The sequence below is a fragment of the Anomalospiza imberbis genome, chromosome 2, assembly GCF_031753505.1.
Source record: "Anomalospiza imberbis isolate Cuckoo-Finch-1a 21T00152 chromosome 2, ASM3175350v1, whole genome shotgun sequence".
Taxonomy (NCBI): domain Eukaryota; kingdom Metazoa; phylum Chordata; class Aves; order Passeriformes; family Viduidae; genus Anomalospiza; species Anomalospiza imberbis.
The window spans coordinates 32,590,797-32,603,447 of NC_089682.1; positions in this window are offsets into that span (position 1 = coordinate 32,590,797).

Here is a 12,651-nt window from a genome sequence, read left to right on the forward strand (position 1 = left end):
GAAGGTACTTTTAGGTTAACCTTGACTTCAAGGGAAAAGTTAGGACTTGTTTTAATGGAGCTGAAATTGTTTCTGGACTTGTTTAAATGGAGCTGGACAAGTTTCAAAAAGCTGAAATATTTACAGGAGTGATTTCATCCCTCTTTTTAGATGCTGCTCTTCAGAGCTGAAGTAGTTAATTGTTGATTTACCCTTGGAAGTAACGGACATTTTACTTGTATTTAGGAGGCTGAAAATATTAAGTAAAATTTCTTCAAAACTGTTAGCATCCATTTTCCTCTGTTTCTTATAATGACAAATATTTTCAATAACAGTTTCTTATGTCTAGAAATGACAAAAATACACTGAAGCTGCAATGCTAAATTTTTGCTTTCTGTATCTCTCTCTGGTAAATAATCTGATGAGAAGCAAAATTCTGATCTATAGGAAAGCATGTGGAACTTTCTGAATGTTAAGCGGTGGAAATCATGTCCCTCTGTGCTTTCTTTGGATGCTCCCTATGAAATGAAATTTTTAAGTGTATTCCCAAATTTGTAAAAGGTGTCTAAGAGTCTTCATCTGGTTAGACTTTATATTTTTTTTTTATTCTGCTGGTTCTTTCCTGTTATAATTGTCTTTATTATGATAGGAAATCTTTTGTGTTCCCTTGTCACAAGTTGCTTCTGCTTCTTTCTGCATTGGTTGCTGTTTTCTTGCAATTCATTATCTGTCTTAGTTGCTTGTTCTTTTTCCCCTACGAGCTGGATAAGGGTAAACTCTGCAAGGTGGTAAAATGAGAAGTACAGGCCTCCAGTAAAGATTATCAACAACAACATTTTTCTTTTAGCTCTTGCAGTGTACTTCAGCTTTCAATGCATTTTGAAGACATACTGCAGCTTGAAAGTTTTGTTTCTTTTTTAAGGGCACAAAGTAGAAACCCGAAGTTAAATGTGGGTGTAACTGCAGGAGTGATGAGAGTGCTGTGACCATCCCTGCTGCCTGCAGGAAATCCAGGGGCTTGCTGGAGTTTCAGCAGGTGACAGGAGTGGCCTCTGGGTGACATCTGGTGGCGGATTCATCACTTGCCCGGAGCTGCAGTCCCGAGGAGACTGTGCAGAACAGGCTGCTTTATCCCACTCCTTGCTGGCAGTAAGATGCCCTTAGATTGCCAGGTTCCCCCTTGCTTTGATCTAAAGGAAAGCTTGAAGAGAATCTCTCATCAGAGTGAAAACTAAGAAAGCTCTTATATTTCTGGGATAAATTTAAAGAAATTACTAAAACACATTTATTGGGCTTGTTGCCAGTAGTAGTTGGCCTTATAGAAACTCTTTAGAGATGTGGGTTGGAACAAAGCAGAGATTTTTGTCAAAGTGGTGTTTGTGCAGAGAGGCATCTGCTGGAAAGAGTAGGGGATGTGTAATTCCTGCACAGCCGCCTCTTCTCTGCCCTCTGAGAGCATAATTTGCAAGGGAAATAACATCATATTGTACATGCTGCCATAAATCACTAGTTTTATAACCAGTAAAAGCCTGAGCTGCTCATCTAGATGAGGTTTGGGTGCCTTGCCAGAATTTTCCCACTTAAGACTATTGAAAGAAGTTGTGATTTTTAATAACTTGACTGTGATTTGATGAAACAGGCTCCTCTTTGATGCCTGAACTTTCTTCCTCCTCTGATATTGAAGTCTATTGTCCCAAATAATGGACAGGAGCAACTTTCAGGTAAGGAATGAGTGAATAATCTGGGGATCTTCCACCAGGAGAGGTGGCAGCACCTCCTTTCCTGTAAGAACTATGGGATTGAGTAAAACTTGCAGGTGCCACATCCACACCTTGCTGGACACTTCCTGGGCTGGTGATTCCATCACTTCCCTGAGCAGCCTGTTCCAGTATCTGACCACCCTTGCAGTGAGGAAATTGTTCATAATATCTAATCTAAGCCTCCCCTGGCACAACTTGAGACCATTTCCTCTCTTCCTGTATTATTCTCTGGGAAAAGAGAACCTCACTACATCCTCCTTTAAGGTAGGAGTAGAGAGTGATAATGTCCCCCTAAGCCTTCTTCTGGCTAAACAAGCCCAGATCCCTCAGCTGGTCCACGTCAGACTTGTGCCCCAGTCCCTTCCTCAGCTTTGTTCCCTTCTCTGGACACACCTCAGCCCCTCAATGTCTTCCTTCTGTTTCAGGAGCCTTTAGAAAATCACTGCAAGTGTCCTCTGAAGCACCCTTTATAATTCCAAGTGTGCTGTTTGAATACCATGTTATAATTCCAAAATACCAAACCAAATGTTTTGATCTTTCCTCTTGGCAAATTGCTGAACCTCCCAAGCACAAGGAGAGACATGTCCTTGGGTTCTGTCTTGACAAGCTCTCACAGCCCTTACTGAAAAGGCTATTTTAGATACCCCTGATTGTCACTGGGTCATTTTGGTCGTGTGTGTGACTGTTGCACTCTGCTGTGCCAGCTCTTTTGTCCTAGTGTGAGCTCTTTACAGTGCCCTGAGTGCTTCTGCTGCAGGAAACATTTCAGTGCCAGTCAGGAGGCTGCTTTTGAGGAAAACGCTGTGTTTGCTGCCACACCCACAATCGCTGTGGTCTGATTCACATTACAGAGCATTCACCCTGGAGTTCCCTTGGGACAAAATGCACCAGGGAGATCCTGCAGCCCTGTGGCCTGGGTACCCTGCTCTCTGTGAGGCACTCAGGCTGCAGGACCACCCTGGAGCTGGCTGGCAGCAAACCCCCAACACATTTAGAGATGCTGTGCTAGCAGCATCTCAGCAACAGCTGTTCATGCTCCTGTTGCACAGCACTGTTTGCTAATGTAAACGCAGCTTAAGGGTGATGAAAATGGTAATAAGGCCTCCTTAGGATGAAATTAAATTAGTTTTCATCCTAATGCTTTCTTAAAATGTGTGTATATATATGTACATAGTTATTTTTAACAAGTCTTTCACTCACTTTCTAGCATTTCCCTTGCAGGATTTATATTTCAAATGGAGTACTTGTCATCTCCTCTTTAACAGCAATAAGCATAAGACATCATGTCAGTACTTGTTCATCTATTCCTTTTTCTCAGTTCATTAGTGTTATTTATTGCCTGGCTGGATTTTGAGTATTAATGAATTCTCCTCAAAGTTTGCATTTTTTATTGAAATAAATTGATCCATTTAATATCTCTTCAGTAATTATGTGTTTAGATATATTTGCACAGTGCCCCAGCACTAACAAGATTAGTGGCAGGAAAATCCCATTCTGCAGATTAGCATGATTTATAGAGTTGAACTTTAGGATTTTCCTCTGGTGCTTCATTATGAAGGTTTATTACAGAAAAACACTTTGTCTTCAATTACTTGCTGGCTGACGTGCATCTGAAAGGCTCAGATGAGCAGTCTTTCTTTTTTCTCTGAAATTAGAAACATCATCTTACGAGACACAAACTCTTTAAATGCTGCCATTAGAAATACATCTCATGACACTAAAAGGATCTCAGTATTTTCAGTTAACAATTCAATTTTCCATTCTGTCACATCTGTGGCATCCTGACAGTGACCAAACTGTGAGCTCCCAGCAATGTCTCCTGCATCTTCCAGGGGGTTGCCAGCCCCTTGCAGCTGCCCCTCTCTTGAAACATGGCTGGGCTGGGTGCTGTGGGTTCCCTTAGCTCCCTGCAGACTCATTTCTACATTAAAATCTGTGTTGGTGACAGAAACCGCTAAACATCTGAGTGCTGCCATGGCACAGATGACTTTGCAGCTCCTGTAATAATCATAAAAGTCTCCTTCCAGCTGTCTCCAGCAGCTGCTTTCCCCAGATATAACAGGCAAGGACTCTGCTTGAGGCAGGAGGACATTACACAATTTACTTTGGGCTCAGTGAGGGGTTAACAGCAAGGATAAAAGCTTTCAGAGCAACAGAAGGGCAAATTCTTCCCCAAGTGAGCTGAATTTCAGTGCTGATTGGACTTCCATGTTATTGACCCAGACTGAGGTTGTGTTGTGGATCTGCCAGGTTTTGTAGAAGCCCAGCCCAGGATGCCACCCCTTTACAGCTGGCTGGGAAGCATGAGCAGTGTCAGTGGTGACAATAAAACCATTGGATCATAAAATGAACATGTTAAAAACATTCATTCTAAATCAAACAATGTTAAGAGTTTTTGCATCTGGGAGAAAACCACCCACAAGAAATTTTGTGCTGCGGGTGCAAACTCTGCCTTTGCCCTAAAGCTTTTACATATGGAACAGAGGGCTTGGATTCCACCTTCAATAAGTTGGATGCTTCCAGGCTATAGCTGACAAACTTTGGCAGCAGGCTGACACTGCTAAGCATGATGGATAGGATTTTTTTAGACCCTGCCATGGAAAACGTCTGGTTGTTGGCTCCTTGGGGAGAAGCTGGTGTATGGATGAGCCCTTCCAGTGGTCCTGTGACACAAGGAGACAGCTCTGCAGCCCTTTGGAAAACACCACCCACCCTGTCCTCCACAGGACCTGGGAAGAGGTAAAAGTGTCTGCTTATCCTAAAATGTGTTTCTGGGGCTTGTGACTCCACATGTGGGAAGTTGCTGAGCACAAGTGTCCTACCTCTTGCCAGCATGATGCCAGCTGTGATTTCTCATGTCCTGGGAGCCATAAGCATTCTATAAATGTGTAGGTTTAATTAGTAACTATGCCATGTTTCAATTGCATGGAGGTGCAGTTACCTGGGACAGTTCCTTATGTCTAATTCACTTGGAGTGCCCTAAATCTGGACTTTTCATCAGAAGGTATGTGTTCTACCTCCCTTTGTGCTTCCCCTGGCCTCCTGCATGCTGGGCAGGGCTGGAGAGAATCAGAGGCTTTGTATTTCCATATCTGCTCACAGTAACTAGAGCGTTACAAATTAGGGAATGGGCTTATAATTAGCTTTACTTCTTTTATCTTTTAGTTTTCACCCTTTTCACTTTGAAATTCTGAGCTCCTCACTTCACTTCCAGATTCCTTCTGCTCTCAGTGTCTCCACAAGATAGTAACACATGTTGGAAAATCCCTAACAATTTCAGTGTGCAAAAGGAGAATGGTGCTGCTGGAAGGTTGTTCCCTTCCCCCAGTCCCAGTGGTTGTTTGAACAAAAAAGTTTAATCAAAACACCTTCAATGTCTATTTTTAACCTGGGAAATCCTGGACCTACTGTCTGTAGATAGGCTTTTTGTAGTATTCCAGTTTTTAAACTGAAGTAAAATTGAGCCAGTAAAGTATGGCTGCAGATCCCAGGTCAAAAGTGAAGGGCTGCTGGTTGGATTTCTATTTGTAACTACTTTTTTGTGATGTAGCTTGATCTCTGCAGATAAAAGTTACTTGAGTAATTGTGTGCTCCTGAAGGGTATTCAGGATGTTTTCATTTCAAATTCTTGCATTCTTTGAGTGTGTATGTGGCCTATGTGCTTTCCTATGTCTTTTCTGTCTTCTTGTCTCTCTTTCTTCTTCTTAAAATTCTCCCTTCTTAGAGCATTTTAAGTAACTTAACATCAAATGGGCTTAAAGTTTGCTAGATTGAATGGGCCAAGTTAATTCTCTGAGAAGCGTTTTATGTAGACTGGATGTTATAAACCCTTTGCCCAACTCCCTTAATTTTTCTGAAGTGCCTGTAAAGCTGTTTTGACCTCTTGAGAGAATATCAGTATTTTCTCAACTACTGAGTGCACACTAGGAAATATCCTCAAGGAACAATGCTGGGTTGAATATTGCAAGCTCATTAGGGTCCTTCTTTCCATCTTTTTTTCCTCTTTTTTCCCCATTTTAAATCCTGTTGTGTGTCCCAAAACCTGAGGTGAATAGAAGGGGAGGGAAGTTATCTCTTGCTGGGATGTCTCAGTGCTGGGGATGGCTGTCTTGCTTGTGGCAAATGGTGCACCTGTATGCATTTGTTCTCCTACTTAATATAGAGAGAAGTGTCCCTTTTCCTTCTTAGCTGAAAAAACATTTCACATTGATCAAGTCACTTTCTTTTTCTAATTTTGTGCTGTCCCCAAAGAGTTATTTACAAAACTTTGTCTGGGGGCTCTGACAGCACCATTAGCTCTGTATTTCCTTGAAGGAAGGATTTGAGATGGAACAAGAAGCTCTGTTCCTGAGCAGAAAAAGGGATGTTTTCTGTTTGCACTCAGGGCAGGTTGCTCGTTCAGTGTGTTGGTCACTCTGAATGTCCCAAAGGAAACAAAGTGGCAGAATAATTGTGAGGGGACAGTGACCCACCTGAGGGTGAGGGGATGTCCCCTCTGCTCTGAGCAGAGGAAATGCAGGGGCCAGGGAGTTTGGTCTGCTGGTGACAGACACATGAGGAGAACATGCAATCATACAAAAAACTCCAGCAAGCACTTGGGACCTTGATTTTGAGAAATAAGGGAAAAGAATATTTTCCAGCTCTTCCCTCCCTGTGGCTTTTTTTCATACTTTTAAATTGACATGTGAGCCAGGGTTTGAAATCCGTAACATGTGGGGGGAATGTGGTAGGATTTTTTTCTTCTTCTTCTTTATTTCTTCTTTTTTCACTTTTTTGAAGCTTTGTTTTGTGTCAGGACATTGTGCAGTCTGCAGAGACACAACTCAGACCTGGCGTAGTCGTGCTGATGCCTTTGGCTGGTGTTAGCTCCAGGGGAAGCATGGGAAGGGGATGAACTGTTTGCTGAGGAAACACATTTTTCAGGCAAAGTCCTGTAGGAAGAGCTGTGAGTTAGGAACGCTGAGCTAAAATGTTTTATTCTATTTTTATTGGCAAAGTCCAAACAGGGAGAGGTGATAGCTTCCAGCAGTGTTGATGTGTAGGAGCAGAGGAGAAATAGTGTCCTTCTCCACCACCTCTACCACCAGGAAAAATGGGGTCAGAGGGTGCACACTGGCCTGTTCTGCTGTGCTCCAGCCTCTCTCTGTTCATGGGTGTGTAGATGAAAATAAAAAGGTTTTCATTTGTTGTTGAACTGTAGATCCAAACTTGCAACACTGTTCTGTTAAGATGAAAGTGGCTTTTGTTGTGAGGAAAGCTTTTATAAAAACCTCACATCTGAGAAATGGCACTTGGAAAATCAAACTGCAATGTAATGCAGGCAAAACTATAATGTAGCTATAACTCATTATGAAAAATACAAAATAAATCAATAGGGTCATCAGCTGATACTAAACCATGTCTCAGAACTGGGCAGATTTCTGTGTTGCATTTGCCTGGTAATACAGGTGACTGAATTCTGATGTGATCAAAGACCTTGCTCAAAATTTACACTGCAAATTGCTGTACAGCACAGACCCTCCTCAAGTCTGCTTCCTTTGTCAGGAGGTGGTGATGGTGACAAAGGATTAAAAAAATAGAAATAAATGAGTCATTTACTAGGCTTTTTTCTGCTCCTTGACATTTTCAATGACATTCAGTGGCACTGAATGTGGCTCTTGGGGACACAGTAATGGCAATACAGAAGCAAAAGCAGCTGGGAGTTGGTGCTGAGGAATTGAGGCAATTAGGAAAAGGTGGTGCTAGAGCTGGGTTGAGTCAGATGTGAAAAAATGGCACCCTGAAATGTGATGGTATCAGTGTTCACAGGCAGAATAGATGGTTTTCTCAAACTGGGCAGCTTCCAAAAGATGGGAAGATATTCAGAGGTAAAAATCAGAATTCCAGCCGGCATTCAGCTACATATCTATTCAGAGCTGAACTTCACAACAGCTGCACTTATAATGCTGTATTGCAGATCTAACACTTGAAAGATGTGGAAAATAAAAATCAGGATGAATTTTAAGAACGCAACAGGAATAACCAGTGTGGCAGATGTAGATTTAGGGTATTCTGCACTTTCTGAAGGATTTGTTTTTAATGTGAAGCATGTACCTTCACACTCTGGAACATGTGCTCTGATTCCCTGACAGATTCGTTCTGCACAGTCCTGCTGGAATATTGGCACTCACACCATCTATAAACAGACAGTCAAGGTTTGTGTCTGTCAGGACTGGACTTCATTTTATTTACTGCATGGTCTTTGGGGGTGGGAAGAAAGGGAATTAATCAAAAGAAGCACGCAATTCTCCCTTCCTCCTTCCCTTTATTTATTTATTTTTGGAACTTAAAAGCTCTCAGAACTCCTCACTATTCCCAGGGTTCATTTTTTACTCTTTTTTTCCCAGTAGGAAAGCAGCTGATCTCAGCAGGTGAGGGGCAGGGCAGATGAGCTGTTGGGAGACAAAAGGCATTTCCAGAGATCATCACAGAGATAAGGGGTCCTCTGGTGATTACCGGGGCTGAAGGGGTGAAGGGGACAGGGTGCAGAGGAACTGGGGGGCTGGGAGAGGAGGGTGGAGGTAGACGGTGCAGAGCAGGAATAGGCACAGGGAATGGTCTTCCAGGGGTCACGGTGGGGAAATTTACCTTTCTGCACGGAATGTGTTATCCCTGAGTGCTGTGCTGTATTTGTGGGATTGCCTCCTGCCTGGCAGATTCAATGCCAGTGGAAACCCCCGTGTGTGTGATGTACTAGTGGTGTTTCCATGTGGGGTACTCTGTGTGCTCCAGCCTGTCAGTAGGGAAAAACCCTACAAGCAGGAGGCCCTTAGTATGAAGTGGTAGTGTTGGAAATGATGCCGAGTTGAAAATATTTTTATATCACTTTAGTCAGGGGTTTTGTTTGCCTTTGCCCCGGGGGAATGGAACTTGAAGTCTCTTTTCAAAGGACTGTTTCAGCACTCAAGGCCTGATATTTCAACAGACTGGGAGTAGCACAGAAATACACAAAGGATAACAACCATCGACAACCAAACAACATGCCTGGCATGGTCAGAGAAACCTGGTCTGAAAAAACTTGATAATAGAATCAGGGAATGAGAACCTAATTAACATCAAAGGCGAAGAGATTGATAACCAATAGGAAACCACATACTGAGAACTGTGTAACTCGGGGCCAATGATCACTGAACCAATGAATTTCTATGGGTTTTGACTCTGTAACTATGTGAAAAATCTAGTAAAATTGATGTGTGATGGAATGATTTCCTCTGTACAACCTGGGCCCTTGTGTGGATGAAATTATTTCTGTTGCATGTCCTGGCCAGAACAGCATCCTGGCCAGCAAAAAGTAATGCCTTGATTCTCCAACACTAAAAATGCTGTTGGAGAGTTTTTGTTTTCCCTGCAGTTATTGGAGACAGCAGGGAGTCAGCTCAAAATTACACATATTACAGACAACTGAGAAACTCCTTCAGGGCCAGCGCACTGCCACATTATAGTTCATGACCACCAGTGCAGAACAATGACACACATTCACTTCGAGGACAGGAAGAGTAACAGCCCGCAGAACGCTTGTGACAATCATTTCTTTTACAGGCAGGACTCTGTAGAGTAGAGTCTTCTAGTTCAACTGAAGTAAAACAAGCAGGATTACAACACTTGGCAGCGTTAAAGCTGGGATAAGAAACTTCAGCGGGAATGAGAAAGCGAGGGGTGCCTCGGAGAGAGCGGGATGGAGAAGGGAGTGGTGCCCTCCGCTCAGGATGGTGCTCACCCGGGATTTAGGTACCTGAGCCATGAACGTGGCGGGGAGGGCTCGGGAGGAGCCCCCAGCCCCGCTCCATCCGCAGTGCGCGCAGCGGCCGCGTCGCGGAGCTGTTGCCCCGCGGTGGCGGCGCGGCCGCCGCGCTCCCGTCCCGCGGCCGGGAAACAGGCAGCGAAGGCTCCGCACGGGAAAAAGGCAGCGAAGGCAGGAAAGAGAGCCAGCCCGTGCCACGGCAAGAGGGGACGAGCTCCGCCGGCAAGTGCCACGGGATCAAGTGGATACCGCGCTCTCCTCCGCCCGCACGGGGGGGATCCCGGCGCAGCATCCCGTGCGCTCTGTGAGCATCTCCCGTGCGGGTGCCAGCCCCTGGCCCGGCCAGCTGGCACCTGGCGCTGTGTGCCCTGTCCCCGGGGCTCTGCAGCTGCGCCGGGCTGGTTTAGCACCGCGGAGCTGCGGGAGCGGGAGGCCACTGCCCTCCTCTCTTGCCTCGCTTCACGTAAGGAGAGGGTGGCTGCAGCAGTGAGATTTACTGACTAAAGCCCCACCGTTTTGGCCCGGAGTCTGGGGGCAAACTCCTGGATGGGATTTCCCTGGGGTACAGCTGTCGTTCCTCGAGCAGCCGGTGTCGGGCACACTGAGGAGGCGGCAGGAAAGCTGATGGTGGCATGCCGCGATGAAAGCCAGGAGGGGAGTTTTGATGCTGAGGTGACTGGGAAGGGCTTGGCATCGCCAGTAAAGCTGCGGCGTGAGGACATTCCCGACACCAGTGCCCGCTTCCCCTCCTGAGGGACGCTGCGGGCAAGACCAAATCCAGCTTGTGGCTCGAGTTGGAAGAGCAGCAGTGCCAGTATGGGCCATTTCATTCTCGCTGAAGCCCTGGCTCTACAAAGCTTCATTCTTTGGCAGTGCTCGCTCCGTGCAAGGGTGTTTGCAGCTCAACAAGTCTCGCTCAGGTCTACAATAACTTGTGATGCAGGCACCCTAATCTTGATCTGAAAAATGTAAACAAAACCTAAACCGCCCAGCTTCACCCCCTGGAAGTTCATTCCAGGGGGTAGCTGTTAAAAATGTGTACTGTGCTTCTCATTTCCAGTGACCTGGATTTAGCTGTCAGCCCCTGCCTGGGGTTATTCCTCTCCCTGCTAGGTCCAGTCACCCTTCCTAGAGCAATAGAACTGAGGGCTGTTTGCATTAGGGATGTGTTGCTGGCCAAAACCTCGGGCTCAAGTTTGTTTCCTTTGTGAAGAAACAATGTCTGTGCTGTTGGCTATCCCCATCCCACTGAAAAACCCTCTTCCTACTCCTGCTGTGACGATGACAGGCTCCAGCCTGGGACAAATCCATGGGAACAGTGGTTTGGAGGGCAGTGGCCCAATGCTTTCACACTGGAAAAGCAGCATTTGCTGGAGAGAGTGAGGAGCTTTTACCTTGGCTCTGGCCCACAGGCTTTCTTCAAAATATCCCTTTCACATGGAAATTGCTGCCAAGTGAAGATTGCTGGCTCTGGCTGGCATGTCAGACACAGCAAGAGATACAAAGGTTCTGTATCAGTGGAAATACGTGACACAAAGGAAGGGGAAGGGGTTTGTTTTGTGCTGGATGCTGTCATCGGCCAGCAGCGTCTTTGTGGCAGGGCTGGGAGAAGGGGGAGTGGGTATAGGAAAAGAGAGCTAGATTTATTAACATTAATTCCAAATAATCAGTTTTCTGCTGAAGGCAGCACCGCTGGTCTCAAATTTCCCTGCCTCAGAGTCACTTCTTGAGTCCCTTGCCTTCTCCATGGCCAAGAAAGCACACCTGCATTAACTCTGCTACACGTAATTTATTGAGCCATTTTACCACAATGCTCTTTTTGTTCCCCATCACCAGCAAAACAAGAGAAACTCCTAGCATGGCCATCCTACATGTTGGTTTTTAATCAGCATTGCACTGTGCAAACAAGGCGGGTGTGCTCTGAGGTACAGTTCCTGTCTGCATTTTGACTGTCTTTGGAGATAGCCCTATGGCAAATTCCCAGATTTTCCTAGGAAATCAAATCATACTTTTGTGAAAGAAAGTTAAAGACAGAAAAGCACCACTTGGTCTCACCTTCCTTATTCCAAACCAGACAATCAGGCACAGAGTACCAACAGCATATTGCAAATTCCCACCTGAGGTGTCTGATGTCTGCAACATCTCACAGGAGCCTTGACATTTCCTTGGAAAAGGCAAGTTATGTCTCAAGGGAAGAAATCCAGTCTGTGGTGGACTCTCATAGTGCACCTGACAGTGCAGAACTATTGCAGCATGAGCAAGGGTGAAACTAAGAGTGATTCACCCCTTCTGAACCTGCTCACCTCCAGAGATTCTGGGGATCTGGCATCACCAGCTGAACTTTTTTTTTTCTCTATGGATCTCTGTATTTTGTTGTACAGCCATTTCCATCAGGTTATCAGGCTGGAGCTGTTGGAGGACAGTTTCCTCATCATCTTGCTTGATGTTTTGAGAACTCCTGTTTTCTTAGCAACTTTCAAATGGCTGCTTTAAAATTTATTCATGAATTAGTGAAGGTGATTAAAAAGTGCAAGGTGCTGCACCTGAGCTTTGGAAATTGCAGACATGAGGACCTCAGAGCCCCTTGCAGTGCCTGAAGAGGGCTAATATAAAAAAAGGAGATTGACTTTTGCATGGACAGACAGTGATAGGACAAGGGAAAATGGTTTTAAACTAAAATAAGAGAGTTTTAGTTGGGATATTAGAAAGAAATTCTTGACTGTGAGGGTGGTGAGGCCCTGGCACAAGGTGCCCAGAGAAGCTGTGGCTGCCCCTGGATCCCTGGACAGGGCTTGGAGCAATCTGGGATAGTGGAAGGTGTCCCTGCCCTGGCAGGGGTTGAAACTAGCTGAACTTCAAGGTCCACCCAAACCATTCCATGATTCCATGAAGTTATTACAATGTGATTTTGCGCACACATTGACTTCAACTGAAATTACTTAGTCTCTCCTTGAATTTTTTATTGTAATTTTATTTTTTTCTAAGTCATCCTGAGCAGAAAGAAGAAGACTTATTTTGAAGCTTTGGTATTTATTGTATAATTTTCCTTTTTTCTTTCTGGAATACAAAGTGAATTTTATTCACATCTCACTTCAATTCTGTGGATATCTGGAAATTTATGGGGAATGAAAC